The following is a 26996-nucleotide window of genomic DNA, read 5'->3' as shown; positions in this document are numbered from 1 at the left end:
TTAACAAGCTGTTAATGCGTACAGCAGGGTGCACCCTGACAGTTAGTGCACCACAGGCTAGTGTGGGGTAGATTCACGCCCCAGTTTGCCATGAACTCATTGAAGACAAGCCCTAACATAAATTTGAGTGTGTTCTAACCCTATTAGAAATAGAACTTGTATTCCACACATATGAAATATTTTCCGCCCAATCATACTGAGCTATTGTTTTTGTTCTCCACTTCATACTCCACTCCCACCTTCCCATTTTTGGCATATAAAAGAATCAGATTCTCTGTACCTGGGAGGGTGGATAGAATGGTTTAGTCTCTCCTGAGGCTGATATTAATGCTGCTTCTTCATCAAATTGTATAAGAATTATGCAAATTGTAATGACAGGTTTCAGAGTAGCAGCCGTGTTAGTCTGTATCTGCAAAAAGAAAAGGAGTACTTGTGGCACCTTAGAGACTAACAAATTTATTTGAGCATAAGCTTTCGTGAGCTACAGCTCACTTCATCAGATGAAGTGAGCTGTAGCTCACTTATGCTTATGCTCAAAAAAATTTGTTAGTCTCTAAGATGACACAAGTCCTCCTTTTCTTTTTGCAAATTGTAAGTGATTCAAAAGGTCACCTCTGCAATGCTTCCTGTTTATGTTAGTTCAGTGAGCAGTAAACCTGAGGCTCAGTAAACATAAACTCATGTTCCTATTACTTGAGCTAACGGAGTAATTAGTAGTAGTACATGGTTGTATTCCTCTGCATGGTCTATCCACTAGCGGAGAAAGTGCCACACATTTTGTCCGTGCTTTACAGCTAGAGAGAAGAAGAATGTTGGGAGTCAGGAATCCTTTCACACAGTTACAAGGTCTGGAAGGAAATGTGCTCTATTGGGTACAAATTCTTCCTCCCTGTTGTCCTTCCCTAAGCCTGACCCCTTCTATCCTTTCCCCCTCCAGACTGTCCCTGTCTCAGTCGTCATGTAAATCTCCAGTGAGTCCCTGCCCAGTTGCCCCAGCTCCCCACCTCACCAATAATTCCTGTCTTCTCTCTTCCCCGACTCCTCACACCTCTGTTTCCTCATTCTCTCCCACAGTATATAGGTGTGAGAAGGGAAGGGTAATGAGAACAAAGAAGAGACACTGTCCCCATTCTCAGTTCTGGTGCCTAGCAGCATCGTAGCCATTACTGTCAGGAGGAGAAAATGCTGCCCCTGCAGCTCTGGTCTGGAAAAGATTGTCAATTGATGGGGATGGTGCATGGAGTCAGGTCAGCATTGTAGCCCAGAGATCTAGCTTTATTATTTATTTTATTTAGCAGTAACACAAGGAACCAACAGGCCTGTATCCTGTAAGACATTGGCTTCGGCAGCTAGCATAATGCTTGAGGCCTATGAACTTTGGCACAATTAAATGGCTTAATGGTCACCCCTAAATTTTGGGGAACTGGGAATAAAGTGTTTAAGGGGGAAGTTTGTCCATAATGACACCAGCCAAACACAGGCACGTGAGCTGACACCAGGTTTATAATGGGAACATCTGCAGATGTCTGACCACAAGAGTGCCATGGCAACAAACTGAAATATACGATAATAAATTGAGATCATTAATATATTCACATACAGGGGAAGGACAGTAGGGTGAGAACATACAAATAAGTATTAGTAGGGTGAGAAAATACAAATAAGGAAGAGGGGAGAATACCCTACTGAATGCAGTAGCGTAAGAGGTTAACATACTATAAAAGTTGTATCCCACCCTGTGGGCAGTAGGAGAGAGAGATGTAGTCCTTGGGAGATGCCAGGATGATGGGCACTGGTGATGAGGAGGAAGGTGACAGTGATAAGGAAGATAATGGTTAACATTGCAAATTGTTCTGCAGGGATGGCGTCAGTATATGGATGTTCAGATGTATCTCTATCTACCCTGCTGGGTTAGAGTGTTTGTGACTTTGCTAAACTATTACAAATATAGAAGTGTTCCTAAAGTGTGAGTATTGCAACTGTGCACATTGGGGCTCCCAAGTGAACAGTAATTTTAATAATACTGGGCCTGATATTGGGAGAAAAACCTGTCAAACCTCAGAGTGATAACTGGGAATTCTTAAGTGAACAGTATAATACATGCACAGTACATTGATCAGGCTTTGACACATAGGAGCTTTCTGTGGGATGCTTCGTGAAGACAGAATATTTGGAGAATTTATTTGGGAGCCTATAACAGGCCAATCCTGAGCACATGTGAACCATGAGTTTTTTAATATGTGCATCACTACTAGCTCTGCCTATATTGAAGGGCCATATTCTCAGCTGCATTGAGTTTACACTTAGAAAAGCTGAGGAGAGCAGGCAGCAAAGGTGGCTCTAAACCAGTCCTGGGCTAGCAACCTAGTTTTTCTTCGATCTGGTTGCTACATGGGCTGTGCCAGCTCTGTTTCACCTAAGCATTCCTGTCCATTGGGGGAACTTTCACCTTCCCTTTTCTTTTGCTTTGCACTTCAAAACAAAGCAGGCTGCACTGTGTGCAAGGACACTGCCTAATACTATAGTATATAGCAGTGGTTCCCAAACTTGTTCCACTGCTGGTGCAGGGAAAGCCCCTGGCGGGCCGGGCCGGTTTGTTTACCTGCTGCATCTGCAGGTTCGGCCGATCCCAGCTCCCAGTGGCCACGGTTCGCTGCTGCAGGCTAATAGGAGCTGCTGGAAGCAATCAGTTTGCAAACACCCAGAAGATAATAAGGTGTAAGTAACAGTCAGCATAGACGTATCAAGAATAAATTGTGTCAAATCAACTTAATAGCTTTCTTTGACACGGTAACAAGCCTTGTGGAGAGGGGAAAGCAGTGGATGTGGTATATCTTGACCCCAGTAAGGCTTTTGATACTGTGTTGCATGACCATCTCATAAACGAACGAAGGTGATACAACCTAAATGAAGCTCTTATAAGGTGGGTACATAAACGGTTGGAAAACATTCCCAGAGAATAGTTATCAGTGGTTCAGAATCAAGCTGGGAGGGCATATCAAGTGGGATCAGTTCTGGGCCTAGTTCTGTTCAATATCTTCATCAATTATTTAGATAACGGCATAGAGAATACACTTATAAATTTTGTGGAAGATACCAAACTGGGAGGGGTTGGAAGTGCTTTGGGGGATATGATTAAAATTCAAAATGATCTGAACAAACTGGAGAAATAGTCTGAAGTCAACAGGATGAAATTCAATAAGGACAAATGCAAAGGAAGGAAGAAACTTAGGAAGGAACAATCAGTTGCACATATACAAAATAGAAAATCACTGCCTAGGAAAGAGTACTGTGGAAAGGGATCTTGGGGTTATAGTGGATCACAAGCTAACCATGAGTGAACAGTGTAAGACTGTTGCAATAAAAGAAAATATCATTCTGGGATGTATCAGCAGGAGTGTTGTAAGCAGTAAATCTTTCATACTGATAAGGCCTCAACTAGAGTAGTGTGTCCAGTTCTGGGCACCACATTTCAGGAAAGATATGGACAAATTGGAGAAAGTCAAGAGGAGAGAAACAAAAATGATTTAAAGTCTAGAAAACATGACCTATGATGAAAATTGGAAAAAATGGCTATGTTTAGTCTGGAGAAGAAAAGATTAAGGGTGGACATGATAACAGTTTTCATGTACATAAAAGTTCTGGTGTCTACAGATTGGTTAACAAAAGAGTGTCATGTGAGGTATCTACTGGGTTGCACTGGTCCTCATAATCATTGTGAAATATATGTACAGATAATATGTAAGGAGTTATGTGTATAGTGAAAATTATGTTATTAATGTAGGCGAGTTGGGGGCCATTCACCAGAAGCTGATAAATTAGTTTCTTTAAGGCAGAAGGTGTTTATTTATCAGTCTGTCTAACATGAGTACTGTATACTTCAAAGTGAATGCCTATTTACATTCTGAGTAAAATACTAATCAACTGATTGCAAAGTCTCCAGAGTTGATCCTAAACAGTGATTATCCTGTTTGCAAACACAGGCAATGGAATTTTGGACTTCAGCTGCAAGGGCAGAGACAATTTTTGCATCTTTCTTTTGTGGAGGCAAGAGGACAGCATTCTTGTCTCATGATCAGAATTCACAGCCAAGCCTGGCTGTCATACACGGAAAGGATTTTTGGAGAACTTTTGCTTTATATGACATGAGCATATTTTGTTACTTTAATATAGGCTCTAGCATATGGGTTACAACTTTATTTTATATGTAACCCTTTGTTTCCAATATTTCTGCTTGTCTGTATTTGAATATCTGTTCTTTGTTAATTAAACCGATATGTGCTTGCTGTCTGTTAAGTGGAGCCAAGTTCTACGATGTAACTGGAAGCTGGGGTGCACCATTCCCTTGGGAGCAGAAAATCTGGGAATTCTGTGAGTTTCCAGTGGATCAAGGGGACAGCTGTGCAGTCCAGGGGACAACTGGAGGAGTTGGGGATAGAAGGGTGCCCGTTGTTAACCTGAAAAGAGAGAGTGGGGCCTGCAGATGCTTGAAGGCAATGCTTGTGTTGCCAGAGGTTTGTGGAGTTAGGTCACTGACCCACAGCAGGCACAGACAAAGCTTTCTCACACTGAAGGCATGTGGTAGGAAGTTGCCTTTCAAGCCTGGGTATCTCTAAGGAAGCATCACACTGCTCTCGCCATCTTTACTGCATTTGGGCAATACTTGTATTAGCATACTTTCCCTCACTTTTGTTCACTGATCAAGAAAGTATCCATGTTGCAGCATGGCTACAGTGGAAAACTGTAAAAATAATAAGGACACACATGTTTAATTAATATTAATTAATAAATCCAAGTTTGCCGAGACAACATTGTTTGTTTTTTTGTTTTTAACCTGTAATTAGTCTGCAGTAACTTTAGCTTCTAATCTAGCAATTCTGCTTATGTTCAGGGGGAAGTCATCGTCTTTGCCTCTCACCCTCCCCATTTCTTCCTTCAGAGATTGATCTGTGAGAATTCTATCTTTGGCTGCTTGCGTATCACCTGGAATCAAAATTTCATAGCACAAAAGAATGAATCATTGCTGTCCAAGACCACTAATCTCAAGAATTATTTTGAAGCACTTTGATAGGTAGATCACTTGAAGAGGTCCATAATATGGAACAATATTCTGTGCTCCAAAACTATGTGGTACTACAAAACACATATTAAAAAAAAACACCCTAAGTTGTCATTTAGGCACTCAAATGTAAGAAATGACAGATTTATGGTTAAGCATGCAACCTAAACTCTGCGCTGTGTGTGTCAACCCTATGCAGTAAATGACATAGAGATGTCATTGTATATGTGATAATATAATTTAATACTGTAGCATAATGCATGAACATAAAGGGGCTGAAATAAGGTTGCCTGGACAACTGTAAATCTGGCATTTAATCACCTTCAGGTGGTTGATATTTGAACTTAATAACCATGGTTTTTTTTTTAAATTGGGTATAAGAAATAAAGAGAATAAAATCAGTGATTTCTAATAGTTTGTAACTCAGCTGAACCTGAATGTAATATCATAGGACAAAGAAAAAGCACATCTTTATCCTGTGGGCTTTCAAATTTCATATGCCAGCTGAAAACAGAGAACATATTCGATCTTTGCTAAAAATCAGTTACAATGGAAAATATTAAGTAACCTAAATATAAGGATCATTACCAGATCCCCACATAAAAAACAGAAGAATGTTACTGGGTTAGCTCTTCAGCTAGTTTCAGAGTAGCAGCTGTGTTAGTCTGTATCTGCAAAAAGAAAAGGAGTACTTGTGGCACCTTAGAGACTAACAAATTTATTTGAGCATAAGCTTTCGTGAGCTACAGCTCACTTCATCGGATGCATTCAGTGGAAAATACAGTGGGGAGATTTATATACACAGAGAACATGAAACCATGGGTGTTACCATACACACTGTAACGAGAATGATCAGGTAAGCTGAGCTATTACCAGCAGGCGGGGGGCGGGGGGCGGGGGGGGGCATTTGTAGTGATAATCAAGGTGGGCCATTTCCAGCAGTTGACAAGAATGTCTGAGGAACAGCGGGGGGGGGGGGGGGTGTCAGGGAGGAATAAACATGGGGAAATAGTTTTACTTTGTAATGACCCATCCACTCCCAGTCTTTATTCAAGCCTAAGTTAATTGTATCCAGTTTGCAAATTAATTCCAATTCAGCAGTCTCTCCTTGGAGTCTGGTTTTGAAGTTTTTTTGTTGAAGAATTGCCATTCTCTTTCTTCAAATAGTGTAATTAGGTTTCGTTATACTGAGGTCAACGGATCTGTGCTGATTTACAACAGCTAAGGATGTGAACTCAGACATAAGCAATGTAAGAACCTAAATAAGAACGGACATAGATTAAACTGTTCAGTACCACAGTATAATATCAGTATAAGGACAATACTTTAATGGCTACCAATGTACCTGCTACACGGTCACCGTTAAACCATTTTGCAGAAGATGTGTTTTAAAGACAAGAAGGAGGAAGATATTGGCCCGATTGAGGCCTTGTAGGTCTACTGCAATACAAACAAATAAATAGTAATAATAGTAGCAAATTTTGTTGTAAAAATGAAAATGTTACCTTTTCACAGCACACGCATGTACTTTTTTTTCCTCAAAACAATTCACAATTTCTCATGGGCCTATTAAGTAATAGCAGTTTACATTTTTATAGCACCTTCCATCTGAGGATAACAAAGCACTTTATGAACAAAGGTGGGGTAAATTTAAAAATACCCACATGAGGAGGATATCACAGTCACCTTACAGATGGGAAACTGAACCAGGGGGTGTAAGTGACTTGCTCATGGTCAGGCAGAAAGTCTGTAACAACACCAGATATGGGACTCACATCTTCTAATTCCTACACCTGTACTTGAATCACAAAGCCATCCTTTTTTCTTAATAACTGTGAGACAAAGAAAGGTTCTTATGGGACTCCTGTGGTGAGATCTCACAGTGATGACGAGTAACCCCTTTCTACAGATATTGTTGCTGCTTCATCTCATCCATATGCAAAAATACCTGGCTAGTTCATGGTAGCCTATGACAGAACACATTCCAGATTTCAGTAATGATCCAGTCTTCAAGCTTTCAAGCATGACAGCTTCCTCCATACTATTTTTGATTAGCTATTCTATTTTGTAACCAAAAACGCCCAAAACACATTTCACAGTCAGGCAATTGGAAATATCTGTTATTTTCTTTCATACAAAAGAGTGTCATCAGAGCCTGTAAGGACAGAAGCTGAAGAAAAAGAAAGCAGTAATTGGAGATGGCAGATTTGGTTCATTAAGGATTTATTTATTCTCTAAATGCCAATGCTCCATAACATCTTCACCATATGTGCTTTCTCTTTAATTTAATGTCCACTCTCATAAATGTTTTCTTTTATCCCCACTGAAGAATAAATAAAATGTCTGACAGGATATGACGGCAACAGAGTTGATTTCACATTTGAAAATAAAATAATTATGTTCAGGTTTGATATTTTTAACTGTAGACTTCTGGAAACAAGTTCTTTGTTAAAAAAAATACTATTCTGACTTTTCCTTGCCTTTTTATTGGTTGAAAGCTTGTTAAATACACACTGTTGGGATCAAAGAGCAAACCTATTTTTTTTGTTACTTTAGTTCTTCTGATGGCACCAGAGTGACAGCCTTGTGAAATGAAGTCCACTATTTATCCACAAAACTGATGCAAAAGAAACAGGAGTATAGTGTATATTTTAGTATGTTAGAATTTTAGGTTGCAGTTTGATCTCCTAATGGCACTATTGCTTATTATGCACTCTTTAAACCCCAATCCAAGCAAAGCACTTAAGCACATGACTAGCCCCACTGAAATCAGTGGGGCTACTCCTGAGTTTACAGTTAATCACATGTTTAAGTGCTTGGCTGGATATTTTGCCAATCGTTATGAAAAGCAGTTCCTTCAGCAAAGAGGTCAATTGTATGAAAACTGTAGAAGAAAATATATTGTACATATAAATCCCTAACTCCTTACAGATTGGGTGAAGAAAATACTGTGCAGTCATTTATATGCTTCGACCATATTGTCAATTTCAAATGTGAACGAAATGGTCAAAAATAGCTTTATTTCTGTAGATCTGAGATCCATGGAATAGGCTAAGTTTTAAAAATATGCATGTTGCCTTTGTTGAGTTATGCAGACCAAAAAAAAAAAAAAAATCTGATTGGAACCTATAACAGTTTTTGGTTTTATTTTTTAGGCACTTGCAACAATAGGATTTTGCTGTACTTTTAAAAGGAAAATAATTTCTTAACTGAGACCACACACAGAAAAATTCAGCTCATAGCATTTTTCAGAAGAAAGTTATGAACCACAAAAATGAGGGGTTGTAACTTTAGTTGCAGTAACAACTAGTTACTTAACTTAAGTTACTTAACTTTAGTTAAGTGTAGCTTAGTTGTTACTGCTCATATAAGCTATATAGGGTTTGAACTCATATAAGCTCTTACTGGATATGTACACAAGTAGTTCTATCTAATCCAAATACAGAAATTCACTTCAAAATGTGCTTACCAAGAACATTTGTGCCAATAAACAATAGCACTGAAATCCTCATAGATAGAGAACAAAAGGGTACCTTGACGTTGCCAATGCAAATTAATTTAAAAATTAGACCAGATATTTAAGGGAAAATATTTGTAATTATTCATCATGCTCTACTGTATACAGAGTACACTGATTCATGCATGGAATGAGGTGAATTTAGACTAATAGAAACCAGTGATGTTTGAACCTCAAGGGATATTTACAGGAAACTTAGTGTGGATAAGCAGCCAAGATTTCAGATATATAAATGAACTTCTGTTTTGGAAATACTATAAGAACAGTTTTGCACTGAAGATTTTTGGTGGTTCTTGGTTTTAGATGGATTAAATATGTAACTAGAATTCTTCCAATTCTACATCAACTCCATCTGAAGCCAGGAAATGGGCAGATGTGAAATGAACAAACTGAAAAACAAACCCGAGCCACTTTTTTTCAAACAGCAAAAAAGATTTTTGTTTAATTCTGGTGTGGAGAATATCTTCAAGTCATTTTGTATTTGATTAAAGCCATTTTTCTCTATTAATATCCCCCTGAGTTATTCAGATGTTTCAAAGAGAAAGTTGCATAGTAACAGCATTCTTCCACCTGCATTCAGTAAAAAGATTCCAGCTGCAAACATAAACAACTAAATCTCTTAAATCACCAATTAGATGTTATTACAATGTAGTTGACATACAAATCAAACTACATTTTCCCCAATTTTAACAGTGATTAACAGTTCATAACATATCACAGAACTTATTAAAATATAGTGAAACAGGACCTGGTCCAAAGTCTAAGTCCATGAAAAGATTCCATGGACTTTCACAGGCTTTGTGTATGACCCACAATGGTTTTATAATGAAAAATACATAATACAATGAATAAATAAAGCTAACTGTAAATGAATAATATGCTAAAATAATATATTGCATGTTTGTAGACTTAGAGCTGGTCAGATAATTCATAACTTCTAGGTAAAGTGGGTTCTCTCTTCCTAAAGTGTCTGCAAACTAATTGCAGAACTCCTGAAGTTAAATTGTTGTACAGAAATACTCATGAATTCCCTCACCAGATAATTTTTGATCTGGAGGCCTTACAAACACTTCTTTGTGAATCGCTATATTTTAAAATTTGTGCTGTGTTGGATTAGTTGCACAAATCACATAGTAATGTTTCTGTTAAATGACTGGATAACTTGCCCATACACAGCCAACTGTGCAAATTTTAAACTGCATATTTGAATATAAAATCTGATAGTCCATTTAAAATCCACACAAATGGTTTTATGGTTTCAACAAAAAAAAATTAGTATTGAAGCTTATATTGCTATTCAACCTCATCCTTAGTAGGAAAGCTTGTTTACTAAAAGATAATGGAAACAAAACACCAAGCACATGAACAAACAAACAAATAAATAAATAAATCAGTAGAAGTGAATTAGTTTAAAACAAAACAACCCCCCCCACACACATATATTGTGTGCATGTGAGAGATATTTTTTTGGGGATCCACCCAGGGCAGTAAGAGTTCTGGCCCTGCCTGCCCTGTAACTTTGGGGATCTTTGTGCTGTGCAGCTATGGTTCAATGCTCTGACTCCAGTAGTTTGCCCTCAAGCATAAGGTGCCAACCTGGCACTCAATACTCCTATCAGGGTAACACCAACAACTCTTCTAGTCCAGGGTCTACGAAATACGTCCTCCCCAAGTTCTTAATTACGAGATTCCTGGACTATCTCCCCTTTGGTTCATTACTCCCATAGACATGAAACCAGCTCCATATTTATCAGCTTATTTTGGCATTACCCCCCATACAGTTTGCACACCAGAGAACAATTAGCAGGAAGAAAAACAATATGTTTATTTAGCACAAAAACCACAGATTCAGAGATGAAATAATGGGAAAGCAAATGTAAGCGGGGGAATAGTCCTGCTATTGTAGGGAACTTTCCTGGCTTCTGCACTACCCTGGTGAAGTAGGCTAGCGAAAGGATCTGAGTCCTTACTCCCACTTCCTTTACCCAGAGGCCTCCCTGCCCTTGGGACTCCCCTTTTCCACTCTCCTGTCTGGCAGAGTCCTCTAACCCCAACAAGGCTGGGCCCAGGATTCCTGGGGGGCTCAACCCCCAACCCTGCTGTGGACACCTAGGACAGGGGCTAGGGTGTCCCCACTCCGGGGTACTCTCTCTTCACTGCACACTTCTCAGACCCACTGACCATTACATACAATTTAATACAAATGCAAGTTATTTAATCAACAATTTAAAAAAGAGGAAGGAAAAATGGGAAAAGTTAAAGGAAACACCCCGCTCTGTGGCAGGGAACATCACAAACAGTGTCTCTGGAATGTCAGGGCAGTTCAGAGTCTGTTCCTTGTAAGTCCCAAGCCTCCTTCTCAGGCCCTGGCTGTGCTGTAGGGATGCTGTGGGTTGGACACTCGCTCTGGTGGTAGCCACATGCTCTCAGGCTCTAGGTGGCAGGGCCCTTCTTCCCAGCGTGCCCCCTCCAATCCCCCTCCGAGTCTGGCCTGCAGAGCCTCCTGGCTGAGGCGTCTCCCTGTGCTGGGCCTGCTGCCCGTGGTCCCCCTCGCTCTCCTCAGCTGCTCACCGCACCCAGCTCCAGTCTGCTCCAGCCCCAGCTCCACAGCTCTGTCTCAGCGCTGCTGCTGCTGCTGCTCTGCCTCCAGCTCCCTGGGCTGCTTCTTTGGCCCCTCTGGCTCTGGTTGCTGCAGCTCTGCTCCCAGTTCAGGCCTGCTTGGCAGGCTGATTCTGTGATTCTGCTCCTAGCACTGACCTGCTTCATGGGCTGCTTTTCTGGACCCTCTGGATCTGGCACAGCTCTGCACCCCAGCTCAGCTTAGGCCCCTGCTTTCTCCTTAGCTCAGCCCCACTCTGTCTGACCCAGGCAATTCCAGCTCACATGGAGGACGGGACCTCCCTGGCCTCCTGACTCCCTGATTAGCCTGCCCACCCTGTTATTCAGGCTGACCTGGAGCATTGGCCTCTCTCCCCATTGCTCCTAGGGACTGGCAGTCTCAGGGTCCTGATTCCCCATCGACCCTTCCCCCTTTTAGTACTGGGAGCTAGCAACTAAAACACCCCCACTGAATGTTAGTAAGGGGGCAACAGTCCCCTTACACAAACATGTATAAGTTACACAGAAAAAACAAACAAACACACAAACTCAGGCTTTACACTTTCAAATTAGATAGAATCCCTTTTCTAATAAGAGTTACTTATTGCCTTAGAACAGTTTTCCAGTGTACCCCCTAGTTATGTGGTAGGGATCCAGCATTCATGGACAACTTCCTGCCTCCAGACCATCCTCCAAATTCTGGATGGTCTTCAGTTTGAACTCCATTCATTCTAAAAGTGTTTGTGGGGTTTATTTCCTTCAGTCACCATCAATATTCAGAATGGTGAAAACACCCTCCTTTCTTAGTCCAAGTGTGCACTACAGACCTATATCAGTATAATTATGTTGCTCAAAGGTGTGAAAAAGCCACATTCCTGAGGAATGTGGTTATAACCAACCTCTCCCCTACACCCATGTGTAGACAGTAAGAAGCTCCACCATCAATGTAGGATCATCGTTGTAGCGCTGTATCTTAAATCCTTCTCTACTCTACAAAATTAAGTCAACTTAAGTCGACATACAGCAACCACAGTAATTTAAGTAGTGATACACAGTCATACTATGCTCCTTCTGTTGGCAGTGTACATCCTCACCAGGAGCGTTTCCACTGACTGAAGGGAGGCACTGACAGCTAGAGCCTTACCTGACCCGGTTCTGACAGTCTGAGCTCACAGCTGAACATATCCCCTGCCCTTTGCTCCCAAGGCTCATGAAGCCTTACAATGAGAACCTAGATAGCAGCAAGGAGTGATTCAACAACAGGCTCAGCAGGTGCTGAATGATTGTTGATTGTGCCTTTGGTGGATTAAAAGGTTGCTGATGCTCCCTTTGTGGCAGGCTACACCTCAGTGAGGATAATATTCAGATTGTCATTGCAGCCTGCTGTACTCTGCATAACATTTGTGAAGCAAAGGGGCAGAGGTGGATTAGGGGTTTGTGCGGCCCAGGGCCAGAGCAAGTGCCCCCCCCCCAACCTCCCACACAAAGTTCCCCTTCCCACTCCACTGCCTCGCACTCCTGCCGGGGAGCTAGGTCAGAGTGCAAGGGCTTCCCCTTTCCGCCCAGTGCTCCTGACAGGGAGTGTAATCAGGGTGCAAGGGCTTGCCATCCCCACTCCCCGGCAGGAGCACTGGGTGGGCACAGTGGGGCAAGCCCCAGCATCCTGACCCTGCTCCCTAGCAGAAGCACTGGGCGGAGTGGTTCAGGCACGGGGGCACCCATTTGGCGGCGAGGGGAGGCGCTAATTGGTCCTGGGCATGGGCCTTCTTGGCCCAGTGGCAAATCTGCCACTGTGAATGTGGAAAAGTTTCCCCAGCGGTGGAGAGCTGAAGTTGATTGGCTGGCTGCTGATTCTGAGCAGCCAAATACCAGGGGCACAGCAGGGTGCTTTTGAAATCAGGGAGGCTTTGAAGGACCATTCTGACAATGATTCCCAGTAATGTGTCTTTGGTGATGCATTCTGCCAGGCAATGTTTACTTGCCGCATGGGATGACCCCTATAGTGCTTGCTTCCTGAGAGTTAATTGTGCTGAGCAAATATTCCTGCCTATAGCCACTGTCTTTGAATGTTAGCACCAACCAATATGTTTATGACACAAATAAAAAACTCATTTTATTTCATAGAGTAAAGTTTAATAACAGGACAAAACTTTTTTTTTTGTCAAATAGTGGACATGGCAATGAGGAACAGTCTCTCTATTATGGCTCTCACAGCTATGCGTAACTCCAGCATTCATTGTGAAACCAATCCCTAGGAGTGGACTGCAAGGGGTACTGGAAGGAACTGGGAACATGGGATGAATGTGGCTGGGGAGTTTGGGGAGGGCATGGAAGGGAATTCTGTATTGCCTACAGGGGGAGTCATGCATGGATGTGCTCAAACTGCAGCATAATGAGGGACTTGAGCATCTCCCTTATCTCAGGGAGAGAGACAGCAGGCTTTTCCACTGCAGCACCCATCTCTAAGAGCCCAATGACATCTTGTCCATCTTGTCACCTCTGCTGTCCAATCAGTGCTTCTCCACATGCTTGTGGATAGCTGGACCTCAACACATGAAGCAATTGGCGATCCCTTCTTTTCTGACCTGAAAGCACAGGATTGGAGCTCAGAGCAAACTGGGAAGCAGTGCTCCCCCCGCCCCCAGACATGGGAGAAGGGATGCATATTAATTGTCAGGGGTGTGTTTGTGTGGGATATCAATGGTGGAGGGCTTTGTGTTTATTTATTTCTGAGAGTGGGGATCTGCAATGTGTGCATAGCCTATCAGACATGTGAGGTCTACATCAATTGTGTTTGTGTAGTTCTGTGTGTGAGGGCTCTGTATCAATTATGAAGCTCTGCATTGTGTAGAAGTCTGCCCCAACTCCCTTTCATCTCTAAGCTTATTGAACATATTGTTCCTCTCCTCCAATTCCAACCTAGACCCTTTCCAACCTGGCTTCCAGCCTTTACCCTGAAACAGCTCTTGCCAAAGTCTCTAATGATCTCTTCCTCGACAAACTAAGAACCAGTACTCCATCCTCATTGTCCTTGACTCGTCAGTCACCTTCAACACAATCAGGCACACTCTTCCTTAAAGTTTGTCCTCCCTTGGCTTCTGTGACCCTAACCTCTCCTGGTTCACTTCTAACCTTTCTAACAGATCTTTCAATGTATCCAGCAGCATTCTCCTACCCATCCCTCCAGCTTTCTGTGGGGTTCTTCAGGGCTCTGTTCTTGGTCACATTTATACCTTATCTCTGGGAAATCTCAACATCAAATACAACTCCAGCTCCTTGTCTTCTTCTGACAAAAGTAAAATCTCAGCCTGACTCTCTAACCTCTCCCAATTGATATGTAACAACCAGCTCAAGCTCAATGTGCTCAAGATAAAACTTTTAATCTCCCCTCTACCCTGCAATCCCTTCCTTCTGCCTCCTTTTTCAATCACTGTAGACAGTACCACCTTTCTACCTAGCACTCAGGCTCATAACCAAAGTGTCATCTTCGACTTAGACCTCTATTACTTCACATCAAGTTATGTCCAAGTCTTCAAGCGTCTTTCTGCAGAAAAGCTTTAAGATATGGTCTTTCCTATCCATTCACTCAACTAAAACTCATCCAAGGTCTCATCATTTCACATCTCAATTACTGCAACGTCATTCTCTCTGACAGAGAAAAGGTTGATGAATCCAACCTTTCTTCACTCATATGTATGCAGAATGTTGCTGCAAAGATTATTTTCCTAGGTCATCAGTTTGAATATATCAACTGTCTCTGCTTCCTTCTGCTGGCTTGCCTTTTTATACCATATCAAACATAAACCACTTGTCTTTACTTTCAAGGTCTTTCATGCCTATTCCTACTGACTTATCTCTCATTCACTATAGAGATGTCTGATCCACCCTCCATCGCCCACTTGTCAAATTTTCAAATCTCAGTCTTTGTGCTTCCTCCCCTTGCGAGTATCTCCCCTTAAACATAACTAAAACATTATATTCCTTCCAAATTCTCCTCAAAATTCTCCTTTTCAATGATACCTCTAAAAAACTTGATCACAACTAGGCTGCTGGTGTGCTGAGACTACTGTCTATCATACTAATCAATATTGTCTCCTTGTACTTTCCCATCTGTCTGTCAGTATCCCTCTGTTATCTCCACTCTTATTATCAGATTTTAAGCTCTTTGGGGCAGGCACTGTGTTATTGTTCTGTTTGCACAGTGTCCAAGCACAATGGGGTTCTTCTCCATGACCGGGGCTCTTAGGGACTACAGTAATACAAACAAGCAATAAATAATCATAATAAACAACAACAAAAAATTTAAACTATTTATTTAAACATTTCAGAGATCTGAAAGATTAAAAAAAAATCAACACAATGTATATTCTAGATCGGAAAGCACAAAAGAATACTTTAGCCAGCTGCAACTGTATGGAGCATTAGACCAGTCCTCTAATGTCCTTTGTTGCTACTTTGAATGAGCAAGTACTAATATCCGAATCAAGTGGATAACAAGTTCACAGGGAGGAGTACTTTACCCATGAAAAGCCATTTATCTTTTAGGGAGTACCCAGATTGTTTTGAGGTCCTTTTGTGCCTGAGTGGGAAGAAATAATAAAGTTACATTTTTCATTTTTAAAGTTTAATTTTGCATTGCCAGCCAAACACTTTTAAAGAACATATTTCCAGCATCCATTTGTAACTCCTTAGGGTTTAAAGACTGTGCACCTTTAAACCTTATCCTGAGGCAGAAGTTTTTCATCCTGAGGCTTCCCACAGCTTCCATTAGCCGGGAACGGCGAACTGCGGCCACTGGGAGCTGTGGATGCTCAAGTAAACAAAGAGTCTCACGGCCCACCAGGAGCTTACCGTGAACAAGCTGCAAACCAAGTTTGGGAACCCCTGCTCTAGACAATTGGGCCCTTACACAGCAAAGCAGCCAAGAACCAGCCCAAAGACTGGGAAGAACAGAGTGGCCAACTGCAAACATCACAGGACAGGAGCCAGGAGGAGCACCATACTAGGAAGGAATCATCTGAGGAGGACAAACCAGAGCCAGATCCAATATCACCATCACCCAGAACTGTATGGGACAGTGATCACTGGAGCTTGTGACTTTGCATTGGGAGCAAGGAGGGAGGTTGTAGCTAGTTGAGTAGAGAGGTGTTTGTTCTGTGAGGGTTTGTGGGGAGCAGCAGAAGAGGGCACCAGAACTTTACTGGCGCTAAAGATGATCAGGAGCACCCAAGAATCTCTACTGGACTGGAACTCAGCCCAGGATTCCCAAACTCTGAACCGAGATGCATTCCTCTGCATTTATCCTTTTATATTGTGGTACCTCTGGGCCGATGGGTCTTTGTATAGGATGTGACCCTCTTTTACTGCTCCCTCTATTTTTCCCCTACTGTATTTCTCCACTCATCCCTCTGAAAATAACTACTTCCCTTTCCTATATTCATTGTACTATTCTGGTGTGTGTGTGTTTGTGTTTACTCTGGAGGGATTGGAAGGAAATTTCCCTGTTGTGTTCCTGTGCGTACGTTTTCTTGGCTGGAGCCACTCTACAGACCAGACTCCATCTTTGCCACAAGGGCACTAAAGTTATATATTTATAATACTTTGTACAGACATCACACAAAGATTTGAGAGACCAGCATATTACCAGTTTGCTTATGATAATTTACACAACATCTTTTCAATACAAAGTATGACAACAGTTGCTTTGATTTCTTAAAGTGTTGGGGCAATAAGTGGGTCATTATATGGGGTCTCCTTTGCCAGGTGATATTGAGGGACTCCAAGGGTCACAAGAATACAGTGACAAAGGGCAGACACAGAGAACAAATTATAGCTCTGTAATCACCACCTACTTGTCCCTACCCTAAATTAAAGCCACAGGGAACCAGATGCTACTCTGGACATTGCAGAGCTCTGCTTCAGTCTGGTCCCATCCCATCCTGTGCACACCATCTCCCAGGTGAGGGATGCCTCTGACATCTTATTTCCAGCAATGTTCCCCAGTGCTTAGAAATTCTCCAGCAGTTAGAAGTGGTGTTAGTAGATAATAGAATCTGGCCTGTATGGATTTCATTTATACTTTAAAATTTTATTTGATTTTACAAAAAGAAGATATAGAAGACAGCAAATTTCTAGAAAGTGCTAATGAATGCTATTAGAATTAAGATAGCTTCAGAAGGGAAATGAGACAAGGAGAGATTAAAAAGACAATTTTTTTGTTTTGAAATGAGAAGAGTAAGAAGAGATTATAACACATATGTAAAACAATTCATGTTTTAAGGAAAACCTATTTTGCGCTCCTTTTAAATAATAAAAAAAGTCAGTGGATTAAATTAAAAGGCAATACATTTCACATAGATAAAAGATAATACTATTTTTATGCAATACAGTTAACCTACAGACCTCAATGCCACAGGACGTTACTCAGCCAAATGGCTTATTGTATTCAGTTTCAGAAAGTGTCAGCATTTATATCAAATAATAAGAAGGGAGGCTGCAGTTATACTGATGAGGATACAATTAAAAGAGATTCTTATCCGGACACCTCCGAATGCTGACTACTAGGATCACAAAAATATATTTACCCAGGGAAATATAGGAGCATTATGATGTTTTTACATCTGCTCTTGAAGTATTCAGCATTGGTATTGGTACTCTGGTATTAGAGAGGATACTGTTCTAGATAATGTGTACATATGAAGGAGACAGACACACAAGAAATACGATGGATAGATGGATGGACCATTGAATTGATGCAGCAATCCCTGTGTTACTATGTAATTGAATTGGTTATAACTTCAGTTTCCTATTTTTTTCTTTATATTTTCAACAGGATTCATTTAAAAACAAAAATCCCTATGATAAGTTCACATATAATCAAAATATTACACACACACCCCCTTACAGTGACCCTGTCAATGTCTCCCTTATTTTTCTCACCCGCGCTATTCATTTGTTAAGTGCTTCTGTCTTTTAGGGCTACATCTCTTTGAGTAACCTGGATAACATCAGGGCTCCTTTTGTTGTCTTAAAAATTAGCACATCTTCCTCCTCCCTCCGTGTGTTTTTCTTAAACTGTGCCTATTTTTCTTTCAGTTGTCCTGAATTTCCACTAATTGAATCCAGCTGTCTTGTTTCTTTGGATTTTGTTGAATTCTTTGAGCTAAATTTATCCTGGGTGCAACATTTTCGAGTTGTAGAGAATGGTGTAATTCTATCCTGCTTCAACTCAGGACTCTACGTATTTTCTCAGAGAAAGTGCTTTATTCTAGCTACAACAGTGACCATTTTTCATATAAAAAAAACAAATAAAAATATTGAAGCTACTCTACAGAATGTTTCAATTTTCATTAAACTACCAACACCACTAGACAAAAGTGTTACACAGACATCCCCAGACAGGTATAATACCCCTATGTCTGACCATGATCAATATTTCATTGAAGGGGGCGATGTGTGGCCTCTGTCAAAAGCTAAGAACTAGCTGATTGTCACAGTCATTGTGAGATGTTTGTACAGGAAACAATGTTAGAGTTTTGGAACACATTATCCTACTTGTTACTGTTGGAAATGAAACGTATCACCTTAGGCAGGGAATCTCGGAGCTGATTCAATCAAAATTGAGAACAATGAACATTCATAGAGCCAGCCTTCCATTTACTGTCTGGATCAGATGCAGGCTTGAGCATTTACAAAGATAAAAGAATCCCAAGAAAAGTATCTGAATAGAGGATCCTCCCAGGGCTAAGAGCCAATAGTCTGTAACTATACAAAGGAAGAAGAAAGGCCACAAAATGTCATCCATTACAGAGAAGAGACTGCCAGCAGAGCTGTCTCATGAAAGGTGGATCCCAGCTTTCTGATTTGGAGAAATACTCTAAAGACGGACCACTGGGTGATAAATATCTTATTAGACAGGGAAATAACTTGTTTATAAGGACAGACTATAGATTGCATTGTATTTTCTTCTTTTACTTGTAACCTTATGCTTCCAAACCCTTATTCTTGTTTTTATCTGAGTCTGTCTCAAGCTTGGATAAATAAACTTCAATTTGGTTTTACTATAAATATGTCTAAGTGCCTTGTGTTAACGAGAGTGTGGAACTGAGGTGAGATTGGTAAGCTAAGGTGCATTGGTTCTATGGTGGGAGAGAATTGGTGTACATTGCAAGTGTCCAGAAAATAAGGGACTAGGCACTCAAATACAACAAAGTTAGGTGTGTAAATTGCTAGTCTGCATAGGAAAAGAGTGGGGCTTGTGGAGCCCAGAGCAGAGTGTCTGTATTCCCAACAACAGGTAACTGAAGAGGGCTTCCCCTGATGGACACAGATGAAGCTCTACAATGCAGGTGGTAGTGCTTTATCTAGGACACGTTGGGTAACCTCAAAGGGTGTCATAGTTTCAAGAGTGACTAGTGGCTTTGCGTATCACAATTTTGGGGTTCTTGTAGCACCATATCTGCTACTCACCTTAGTGTCCCCTTCCTCAGGGTCCCTTTAAGAACTCAAAGTTTCCAGTTGCCTTCTCAGTCCAAAATCCTTTGATTCACTATGCATTGGACTTGCAACAGAGCTTGTCAACAATAGAACTCAAAAGTACCAAAACAAACAAAAACTCTTTCAGCAGTTCCAGCTCAACAAAGTCTCCTGTCCTGGGCTTCCCTAAATTGTTGCCAGGCCTCTGGCAAGCAAAGCTACTTCTCTCAGCCACACCCCTTCCCTGCTGTTTCCTGCTGACTTTTATATTGAAATCCCTGACTCCTCTCAGCTGGGGCTCACCTGGCAATCAGGACTGGCTTAGACCCAGGCTGTATAGCCCAAGGGCAAGGCCAGCCTGTTACAGTGCCTAACTTGAACAACTTACATGGGGCTGGTTTTCAGAAGCTGGTTGCCTAGCCCTTTCAGCAATCAGACCCCAGTAAGGTGTCAATTTGGGTACCCCAGACTTGAAGTACACAAAATCAATAGTCACTTTTAAAAAATCTTGGACATAATTTTTACTTTTGCTTGTCCATCAAACATTTGGACACATCAACCAGTAACTTTACTAATGTATCAAATAAGGGATCTGAGCATGTAATCGTTTTCTTTAACATAAATCGCCAACTTTCATTAAATGCCATTTATATGTATTATTATGCCAGTTCCTATGGGGAATCTAATAGATTAAAGTATATTTTGTCTACATATGCTGACATTTTGATTTTTTCTGCATTCTGTTGTACACTATATTGTTTAAAGAGGAGATTATCAGAGTTGCCATATTTCAGTGACTTAATCTCTCATGGAAAGATAAAATTGTATTAGAGTTAGAAAGAATGATAAAAGAAGTTCTATTTTGCAGGTGATTTTTCTGGTAATAAGCAGTGGCCACAACTGCATCAGACAATGGGTTTATTTTAGTTCTGATTTCAGCTAACAGTGTCTGGCAGCATTTTGCATAGACTCTCGTTCTTAATTGTGCCACAACTGTGACTCTGCTTTTGTGCCATCAGGCATGACATTGATATATTTTAAATGTCCCAGTAATTACATTAATGGCCTTGGGCCATGGCTAATTGCAAATCCTGCTTTAATCCAAATGCACTTAATTATAAAAATAGCAACCAAGTACAGCTTCCAATGGTTTGTCAATTTAAAACCATTTTAAACATCAATCCATAAAACATTGCCTATCATATCCTAATCTATACAAGTTCATATTAAAGGCATCATGTAAATAGTTTTTCATCAATGCCATTTCTCAACAGTGCAACCCAAAATAGATTACTTGAAACTAAAATATTATACGTGACTATAGTTAAAGTGTACTCAACATGATCTTCTGTCAGCTTCTCTCCACTTTGGCTACAAGAATAAATCAATGGGTGTAAAAATGACCTTGGAATTTAGTTCTCTGTAGTAGGATACTAGAAATTATAATCCATTTTCTGACTCTGGGAATAGATAACCCAAGACTAATAGCTTCTGTGTAATGTCACACATGGCTTGGACATACAGGCCAAGATTTTCAAAAGTGACTTACAAATTTGAATGCCCAACTTAAGACACCCTAAAGGGGCTCAGTTTTCAAAAAGTACTGATCATCCACCCACTGGAAAAATCAGACCCTTTTATTGTGTTTGAAGCTGGGGATCCAAAAATCCATTAGTCACCTTGAAAAGTCTTGCTGGCCATGAAAAATACATGAGACAGAGTAATACTTTCCTCCTCCTCTCCCCATTTATTAGAGAAAGCAACTTTTATTTGCTAAAGCTATTTAACAGATTCCAAAGCCTTTTTAAACTCTAGAACTTTACAAAAACAGAAAGCTTGAAAACCCTGTTCCAATTAACTTAGAAAGCAGAAGCAATGAACCTGGTTGGGGTTTGTAAAAACACAATGAATGATTATTTTTGGGCAGCCCAACATGTATCGGTGCCAATAGAGTTTGCTTTGATTTCTTATAATAATTTAATTGCTTTTTGCCTTGATGGTCTTGTTGACTGTCAGGTGCACTTATTCATAATAAAGCAAAAAGATCTGCTACATTTCTGGGAAACTGTAAGAGTTTGTATTTTATTTTTTATAAATTCAATATGTTGTAAATTTGAGTCTGAGTCTCTATTATTTAGAGAGAAAAATCCTATGATTTTTCTCTCTAAATAATAAAGGAAACAGATGTAGAAAAGTGCTATTTGTTGTTCCACACATGTAAAATGCCAGCTATGGATTTCTATTCTGAATTACAAAGAAATGAAGTGAGATAAGGTGGGTGAGGCAGTGAGGTTTTTTTGAACCAACTTCTGTTGGTGAGAGAGAGAAGGTTTTGAGTTTACACAGCTTTTCTTCAGGTCCTTTCTCTTCCACCAACAGAAGTTGCTTCAGTAAAAGATGTTATCTCACCCAGCTTTTGTCTATAACATCCTGGGACCAACACAGCTACAACATTGCATCCAAAGAAATTGAGGATAGACGTTATGCTGCATGCCTTTAATCTGTGATCACTTCCTATGTGAAAACTGTGTTCTATACTGATAAAGACATCATGAGTTTATGTAGTAAGTACCAGGTAAACTTTTATCTCTTTCTTTTGACATGAGTACTATACTTGAAATTCTAAACTTCAGTGTGGCCAAAAGCACCTTGCAGTCTCCTCTTTAGCAGCTTAAAAGACACATTGAAGAGGAGGAGTGCAGAGGGTGGATTCAGTGATATGCTGATAGAGGAGACCTCAAGGAGCGAGAGCAACAAAAAAATCTGGGATCTCTTGGAAAGGAAGGATTGAATCACTAAAGACTCACTTCATAGAACCTTGCTAGACTCTGCAAGTGAGTTGGTCAGTGATAACAAAGACTGCAGACAGATCTAAATCAATCAGCATGAACACTTTTTGGTGGAAAACAGAGTAATTAACTCTGATCCTCCCCCCTACCTAACTTAGGGTATGTCTACACTACCCTCCGGATTGGCAGGCAGCAATCAATCCAGCGATCGATTTATCGCATCTAGTCTAGAAGCGATAAATCGACCCCCAAGCACTCTCCCGTCGACTCCTGTACTCCAGCTCCATGAGAGGCACAGGCAGAGTCAACGGGGGAGAGGCAGCAGTCAACTCACTGAAGTCAAGACACCACGGTAAGTCGATCTAAGTACGTTGACTTCAGCTATATTATTCACGTAGCTGAAGTTGCGTAACTTAGATCGATCCCCCCACCCTGGTGTAGACCAGAGCTAAGTCTACTTTGAATCTTCAAGTGTGTTTAATATCTGAGAAACTTCTTAAATGCCTCTCAAACATCTGCAGCTGCAAAATTTCCAATACAAACCAATCTGGCACTATGCCTCACAGAGCTCACAGAGGAGACAACCATCCAGTGGTGGATGTCATCAGGCATATACAACTTGCAGTCATGCCATGTCATTCCTTAGAGCTCGACCTAACAGTGTCCCCTTTGAGAGAGAATATATCTTTGTGGAGAATGTAGTACATGACAGATGCCATTTGCTCCCTGTAGTGGGGTGCTTGGGCCCAGAGGGGTTTAAAACAGCCCCAAGAGAGGGCTGTTGCAGGAGAAAGGCAGCGGGGCTGATTGGGGAAGCAGCCTCAGCTGGGGGCCACGCCCCAATCAGGGCCCAGCTGGCTCTATAAAAGCTGTGAGCCAGAAGCCCAGAGAGTGTCTCTCTCTCTAGGCAGAGGGCCTGGTTGCAGGGGCTTAACTAAGTATCTGGAAGGGAGCAGGGCTGGGGACAGGCCAAGGGAGCTGGGGAGCTCCACCCTAGGAAAGTACCAGGCTGTAGACCTGATAAGGCCTATTAGATACTGGGGTTGCAGGGGGCAGCCCATGGGTAGCCAGAGGTAGCAGGTCCAAACCCAGCCTTGCCTGTGATGAGTGACTCATACTGCAGTCTGCCCCAGGAAGTGGGGGCTAGCTGGCAGGAGCCTATGACTGAGGTGAGGTAGGGATAGTGGGTGGGAGGTTCCCCTAGGAGGTGGAGACCCAGAACTGTGGGGATACTGCCGGGGCAGCACCCAGTTAAAGGGGCACTGGGGTCCTGGGAGGGATATGGGAGCCAGCAGCAAGGCAGGACACCAGCTGACAGCGGGCGCTCTGGAGGCTGGAATGCTAATCCCCCGAGACAACCAGCAGGAGGCACCGCTGGTGAGTCTGTGCCCGGTTACCCTCCCCCAGAACACTAAGAGGCTTGCCTACCCATAACTGGCAACATGCAAATGACTTTCAGTTTTAGTTCCAAGGAGATTGCTTTTATTGCAATACACATACTCATACACAGATTAAAACATCTCTAGTAGTCTCCAATCTTTCAAAGTATCTAGAGGGTCTTATCCTGAACCATTGAATGTTTTGCAATGTATGTCAATGGGCATTAGATCAGGATGTATAGCATGAGTGTAATTTTCCTCGTGCGAGTAATGCCATTGAAGCAAAAGAACCCTTGGGATATGCAGATTAACTGGATGTTTCAGCTACAGTGATCAGCAGTGAAATAGTTGACAGTGTTGATATTTACAACCCAGTAACAACACCTGGGAAAAATATACATACATAACTAAGTGCTTTGCAATATATGTCCCATAGTGAATATCTCTGAAATAGAAAGGCATTTTTGACTAGCTATTTGCAATTCAAGTCATCCAATATATGTATGCTATTGTAGTACTTACACACACAAATGTAGACACAGTATTGTGGGTACATTTGCATCTCAATATCAGACCTCTTTGCTTTACCCTCTACCTGAAGTCTTAGCCTGAGGCCTTGTCTACACTTACTGTGGGTTTGACACGCAGCATCTCCAGTCAACACCATGTAGTGTGGGCCCCATGCAGTGGCTACATATAAGGGCCGTGATCGTGCCAGTGAAGGGACCATTCACATGCTTAAACACATGCTTAAATCTTTGCAGGATCATGATCATAATGTTAGCCCTTGTGGTTAAAATAGAAAAGAGTAGACTAATTGTAAACCAGTGTAGTGATGTCTTCTAGAGCCTACACAGAGCTTGAAGTAATAGCTCTCTTTCATCTCAAGGAACCATTAACTCTGAAAATTAAATCTGGCACGCTAAGATCCAACATTTTTCATTATTTCTCTCCTGAAATGTGCGCAAAAACATCCATCTACTGTACTTATCCCACAATCCCAAACTGCTTCTCCATCCTCCCAGGTTCCAAAAGCCTCACTGATATTTAAAATTCAGTTATGCAGTGCCATTATTCAAATGGGTTATATATCAATAACTGAAAATGTGGTCATATTAGACTGAGTTAAATAGAGAAGTAAACATAAGATTTGCCTACTGAGGAGGTTTAGTTTGCACTGAGAGGATGAACGGTAGTTCGTGTGCAGCATATAAGCCTCAGTAAGAGTACACAGGACAGCCGAGCCCTCTTTCAATCTGCATCATTGTGTACACACAGTGGGGGCATGGTGCGCAGTAAGCATACAGTTTATTGGGCAGTATCCCATAGTCCTTTGCTTCACTGCAGAGCTCTGTGCATTCTGGGATTTTTCTAGCTGTGCATTGTGGGATGCATCGTGGAAGCCAGACTGAAGCCAATGTAATTCTGGGACTTGGGAATCAAAATCCCATGATTCCACTCTGTCTCATGAGTCTTTTCTTTCTGGGCAAGCTAGGACCATTTCTGAATTGCTGTCAGCCAGCACGGATGCAAAAATTCTTTGAACCACTATGCTGGCAGCTCTGAATACATGAGGCTGTTTGCACTTTATATGAGGTCTCAGCAGTGGGGGTGGCTTTGATTTTGGACTTAAACTGTCACACCATTGAGCAGACAGTGTTTCTACAATAGCAGCTCCTAAAGCAGCAGCAGTGAATGAGGAGGAGAAGGATGACAAAGAGGAACTGCTACTATATGAAGCATTTTCACATATTGCAATGGCATCATTTGCAATTGATTGTTGAAAGAAAATTTTCCTGTAGACTTGGTATGAGCAGCAGTTGTGACAGGATGGTGAAAGTAACTTTCCCTCCCCCACACAAATCTGCACTGAATTAGCCTGGGAGCTGCAGCATGGTAACATGCAGTGTCCCATACCTGTTGAGAAGTGAGTCATCATTGTTATCTGGAAGCTGGCCACCCCACTGTTACTGGTCCACTGTCAATCAATTTAGCATGGGGAGATTGATTATTAGCGACATTGTCATGAAGGTGTGGGCTACCATGACAAAGGTACTGTTAAAGCAGCATTCTAAAGCTTGGTAATGCTCAGGAAATAATTGATGGCTTTGCATGCATGGGGTTCCCAAACCATACTGGGGCAATTAATGGAATCCATGTGCCTAACATTTGTCCCTGTGTCAGGCATCAGAATTTATGCACAGAAGGGGACATTTCTGCATGGTGCTCCAAGACCCAATCAGCCACCACGTTTAGACATAAGTTCACGTTTAAAAACATAAAGGCAGGGTGGATCTGGACAGGTCTATGATTTGGATCTCACACCTCTTTACTTAATCAATAATGGAGAGTTTGCCCCCAGGATCACTATGAACATTAATGGTGATGAGGTTGGTGTGGTTATTTGAGGGGACCCATCTTACCTTCTGCTTCCCTGGCTATCAAGCCATTTACAAGCCAATTACACAGAAGAAAAAAAAAAGACTATTTAACTATTGCCTCAATAGATACAGAATAATAGTGGAGTGTACATTAGGCCATCTGAAAACAAGATGGAACTTTCTCATAGCTAGGTTTGAACCTGCAGAAGAAAACTTTCCTAGGATTATAGCTTTGTGGTTTGTTTTGTACAGTATTTGTGAGAGTAAGTATAGCCCATGGAGCTAGCTTAGCCTTTATTATATTCAGCTGTAACACCAGAAGCCTACAGGCCTGTATCCTGTAAGACAGTGGTGGTCAACCTGTGGCCTGTGGGCTGCCGGCAGCCTGACAGGATAATCCTCTGGTGGGCTGCTAGATAGTTTGTTGACATTTGCATGGCCACCCGCAGCTCCCATGGGCCACGGTTCGCCATTCCCAGGAAGTGGGAAGCAGTGGCCAGAGGTGGCCCGCCCCCCACTGCTGTAAGAGATTAGTTTAAGCAATTTAGCAAAAGTATAGTAGGCCTGTGACCTTTGGCATAGATAAGTGGTCTGACAGTTACCCTCAGATTTTGGGGAACTAGGGCTAGGTTGCTCAACGGCAGGAGCTGGAACTTAACAGTGAACGGCAACCGCAGGAACACAGAAGTAATAACTGTAAACCAGCTTAAGCAATGAGTGACTGGTATGATAATGAGCTAAAATGGCATTAATTTGTATTAATAAATATTATGTGGGTGAGGAACGCTGAGCCTTAGC

The sequence above is a fragment of the Lepidochelys kempii genome, chromosome 1, assembly GCF_965140265.1.
Source record: "Lepidochelys kempii isolate rLepKem1 chromosome 1, rLepKem1.hap2, whole genome shotgun sequence".
Lineage (NCBI taxonomy): Eukaryota > Metazoa > Chordata > Testudines > Cheloniidae > Lepidochelys > Lepidochelys kempii.
The sequence above is the reverse complement of the archived record's forward strand: the minus strand, read 5'-3'. Positions refer to the sequence as shown.